This window comes from Condylura cristata, unplaced genomic scaffold (assembly GCF_000260355.1).
Source record: "Condylura cristata isolate star-nosed mole 26May11 unplaced genomic scaffold, ConCri1.0 scaffold00025, whole genome shotgun sequence".
Lineage (NCBI taxonomy): Eukaryota > Metazoa > Chordata > Mammalia > Eulipotyphla > Talpidae > Condylura > Condylura cristata.
In genome coordinates this window covers 31413596-31418261 of record NW_004567126.1, presented here as the reverse complement: position 1 = coordinate 31418261, position 4666 = coordinate 31413596, and the positions used below count along the sequence as shown (strand labels likewise).

Sequence of the window (4666 nt, the reverse complement as noted above, 5' to 3'; positions counted from 1 at the left end):
CTGTTCATTATCCTTATTATTTTCTCGCCTGGTCCATTATAGATCGCTGAGATTTTAATGTAAAAGAAAATTTTTGCTTGATATTGATTTTTTTCTTTTTTAAATGTCAGTTGGAAAACACATAGGGCCAGAGGTTCCCCTGGGTCAGTTTCAGTCTTTCAGTGATTCTGTGCTGCTTGGAGTCCGCCCTGCCCATTCATGGTTCAAGGCTTAGCAAGAGACTTGCAGTGTTTGTGTAGAATGTAGAACTTCCTTTTTTTTTTTGACTCTTTCCTTTCCTAGTTCTGTCTCATTGTTGAGCTGTTGCACCTCGCTAGGCTCTGTTGTCTCATTTTTCAAGCCAGTTGCTAGCTCCAGTAAATACATTTTCAAGGTGCTGCAGTAAGAAGCAGCAGTACCTTGTGCTGTTCCTTCAGGCATAGACCCTTCTCGAGCTTCTGCCTGTTTGGGGTCACTCTTTTACACAGTACTGCCCAGCAGAACTTCCTGTGGTGATGGAAATATCCCCTCCCTGTACTGCTTGATATGATAGCCACTAGTCTGTTGGGACTCTGGAGTGTAGAAATGTTCCTGGCGCCTCTAAAAAGCTGAATTTTACACTGTTTTTAATCTGACTTTGAGCAGTAGATATGGCCAGTGGCTACTGCAGTGGACATTGCAATACCAAAGCTTTCGGGTGTAATTGTTTTTCTGTGCAGTCCAGACATCGTCATTGTTCTCTCTGGAGAACTGGTCTGATGGCCACTAAACTCTACAGTTACCAAAGGCAGAAGTGGTTTCCAGTTGTACAAATGGCATAGCAGGCCATCGGGGTTTCTCTGCATTTTGCTTTTATTTTTGAATTCAGTGGTCCTCCCAATTCAGCAAGTATGGCTTTTCTTTCTCTTTCCTCACCCCCGACTTTGTTAATATTTTACAGAAAAATTAAAAATTTTAATGTGACCAAATACCCATTAACATAAAATTTACCATCTCAACCATTTCTAAGTACAAAGTGAACATGGCTTGGTTACACCGTGAAGTGAATATACCTCTGCAGAAGTTTCTTCTCTTCCTGAGTCCCCCATCCAACGCTGACTCCCCAAATGGCACCCACCTTCTCCTTTCTGCCTCTATGTTGATGACTCACCAGACACAGACACACACACACACCCCTGTAAGTGCAGGAAGTGGAGTCTGGCTTGTTTCACAGAGTATAATGTCCTCAAGGTTCATCCATAGTTACCTCCCTGCTCTCTTAGACTCTTATGTAATACTTCATAGTGAGGAATCCTGAGGTTTCTGATCCCCGGCTACAGCACAAACATCAAGGTTGCTTCTAGGCTTTATCAGGAGGGAGAGAGAGCGGAAGGAACACAAGGAAATTTATCAAGCAATTAAGCACTCTGGACTCGTTTCAGGAAATGATGGATGTTTTTATTATCTTGTTTGAGGCGATGATTTCACAGCTAGGTCCATATGTCAGAACGCGCTGAATCACACACGTTAAACAAGTGGTATCCTGCATCTCGACACAGGGTGTTTTAATAGTGCTGATGAAGCAAACGCCCCTCCACTCCCACCTGTGTGCCTGTTCAGCCCCTGTGCAGGTAACGGACGCCGCCCCCTGCTCCTCCCCTCCCGCGTGGGCCGGTAGTTACCCTCAAACTCACAGATGCCTGGTCTCACCTCCCCTCTCTGGATACCTCCCGGGTGTCCCCCCCCCACACACACCACACAGTGACACTTGGGGCACGGATCTCCCTCCCAGCGGAGGGGTTGAGCCAGCCTGCCCCCAAGGTGCACTGCGGGGCCCAGAACTGGAAAAACTGGAGCGGCCCTGGGCAGGCCGGGGGCTGGGGAGGGGGCGCTGCGGAAGCTGGGGCGTGCAGGGAAGGCCCTGAGGTAGGGAAATTTAATCTGCTGCCCGACTGGCAGGAACTGGCCCTGCGGGGCTGGCCGGTGGGGAGGAAGGCTTTTGTGAGCCCGGGTGCTGGGGCCAGGGACAGTCCAGGGCCGCAAATGGAGCGTCAGATTCTGGAGGGCGGGTGGCAGCCAGCCCGAGGCTGAGCCGCTGCAGGCCCTCTTTGCAGGGTGGCTTTTATCTGGGAAATGGGGGGGTTCTGAGGAGATGCAGCCAGGTGAGCAGGTGGGGTTGAGGAGCAGGCCAGGAGCTGGCTGGGGGTGCCCGGCTGGGGGTGCCGTGGGACACAGCGGCTCAGGGCAGGATCTAGCCGCCTGGAGGCACTGCCCCCTGCTGGGCGGGCCACCTGCCCTCCTGCCCTGTGTCGGTGTGCCCTGTGTCCGTCATCTCAGCTCCGAAGCAGGGAGGCCGGGAACCGACTTTCCAGGCGTCAAGGTGCCCCGCCTGGGCTTTCTCTCTTCGGAAGTTCCACCACCTGCACCAAAGCCCTCTCGTCCACCCCGTCCCCGGTTCGTTTTACAGTCATTCGTCCGCTGAGCAAACATTTAGCTGGTGCCAGGCCGTGTCTAAGGACGCAGTGGGCCGAGCAGCTGTGCTGCTTCCCGGCGGTGTAAGCCCGGGGGTGAGGAGACCGCGGCAGGGGGCGGAGGAGACGAGCAGGCCGGGGCCTTCGCGGCGACCTGCAGCCTCTCTGAGGAGGCAGCGTCTGCTCTGGGGTGTGGGTGAGGAGACCAGCTGGACACGGCTGCGATGGGGAACGTCCCGTCCGAGGCCCTGGGGCAGGAGGCAGCCAGGCCCGCTGCTGGCAGTGGGCCAGGCGGGGCCAGGGCGTGTGTCGGGGCGTGTTCGCTTCACCTGCCTGTGTGGCAGAGGTGTACCTGGCATGTGCAGCCCAGGCTGCCGGAACCGGGAGACGCTGCGTGACCGTGAGGCTGGGGGAGCTGCGCCGCAGACTGGGGGCAGCTCGGTGGTCCCCAAGGGCCAGCTGTGGCTCTGGTCATTGGCCCGCCGGGGTGACCTGCTCGAAGGGGCCGAGCAGGGGCCATCTGGAGGCACAGCCAGGCCAGTGAGGCCCCTGTGGTTATCTGCCAACCACCCCTGCCAGGCACACGATGTGCTCCAGCCTCCAGCGCGGGCCAGGTGACCCAGGCAGCGGGCCAGGCCCAAGGGTGTGTGAGTGTGTGTGTGCGTGTCCGTCGCCCGCCCCTGAGCAGCCCAGACAGCTGGGGTCTGAGCGCGGTTCCCTTTTTACAGGCTGGGTAAGCCCGTTTCCGGCTAGATTTGAAACACAACAAAAGAAACCTGTGTCAGAAAACAAGAAAAAGAAACCTGTGTGCAGCCCTGCTCTGCCGGGCCAGGCGGGCACCCGGCTCAGGGGCACAGTGGCCACCGGGGCTGCTCTCCCAGGTGCTGGGGGACCTGGGGGCAGGACCCCTACTCATCCCTGGCCCCATGTCAGCACAGAGCTCTGACCTCTCTTCCCAGTCCCGGATATTTTTAGCCACTAAGAAGGATTATCAGTCTGGCTCCCAGGTGGCAGGGTTGGGGCTGGGAGAGCGGCCAAGGAGGTTTCAGAAAGCAGCCAGGGGTTGGGGTTGGGGTTGGGGTGCAGAGTATAAGCCAGGCTGGCCACCCCCACAGGGCAGTTCTCCAACCTACCTTCGCCTGTCCTTGCTCAGCCCAGCCCGGGCCCCTCAGCGCTATGAGGAGGTAAAGGGGTGCTCCAGGAAGAAGCCCCAGGCCCCGTCTAGGCCAGCACCCCCTCTCCACATTGCTCCTCACTGTGCCCCAGCTGGTGACGACTTCCTTCCTGTCATCCTCTTAGCCTCGCTCTGCCTGGGCTTCCTCCAACCCCATGTGGAAGGGGGTGTCCACCCCACTTCACAGGTGAGGCAGCCGAGGCTGAGCGGCCGGTCACCTGCCCAGGACCCAGGGTGGGGAAGGCTGAGGCTGCCCACCAGCGGGCAGCACCTGCGGACTAGTCGTCCGCCGCACCCTGCGGGCCGCGCCCCTCCTTCAGACAGACAGCGAAGACCCTGGGCACAGAGCGCGGGGCAGTGGACGGAGTCGGGGTCCCAGAGAGAAAACGACGGCAGTTGGGGTCCCCGCCCGTCCCCTGGGAAGGTGTCGGGGACAGGGCAGCTGAGGAAGCTGGGCCTCGCTGGCCAAGGAGGGGCTGTCACGGCCCGCCTGAGCCCCCAAAGCACCGCCGCCCGGCCCCACGTGGGGTGTCCGGCACTTGCCCACCTGGCGAGGACGTGCCCATCCCAGCCGGCAGGTAGAAATGCCGAGTCCCGGCCTGGCGCCAGGAAGCCAGCCCGGCCGGCCGAGTCCTGCTCCAGCGTCTCCTTGGCGGGGGTGAAGGGGCGGCCGCAGTCACAGCGCCGCGCCTCGGCGGGCTTGGGAGCCAGCCCCGTGGTGCAGGCCCCGGCTCCCAAGGCCCCTGGGGTGCGGGGTGGGGGGCGCATGGACCGAACCGCAAGGAGAGACATCAGGAGGTGGCTCGAGGGCGAAGGGACAACGGAAGTGGGCTGCGGAGCATGCAGGGCCCTGCCAGCCAGCGCGGGGGTGGCCGCCCTGTGAAGTGGCCACTGCCCCTCCACACCGCGTGTCAGCCCCGGCAGGGGCAGCCTGTGAAGGCCGGGCTCGGTGTCCGTGAGGGGCGGCGGGCAGCTCAGCTGTCCGGGGCGATGGGGCTGTGGGGGGGCGGCGGGGCTGTCCAGGGTGGCCAGACCTGGGGGGAGGGAGGAGGCCGGGCCTGGC

The 4666-nt window shown here is 59.9% G+C and overlaps 1 protein-coding gene across 1 annotated transcript in view; it reads left to right on the top strand.

Annotated features, from left to right (window-relative positions):
• Nucleotides 1-1469: 1469 nt before the first annotated feature.
• The window catches only part of CERS4 (ceramide synthase 4), a 10962-nt gene continuing 7765 nt past the window's right edge, over nt 1470-4666 (top strand). The window contains exon 1 of the mRNA XM_012729449.1: nt 1470-1589. The gene's annotated coding sequence lies outside the window, so the exon portion shown is untranslated. The remainder of the gene's footprint in view (nt 1590-4666) is intronic.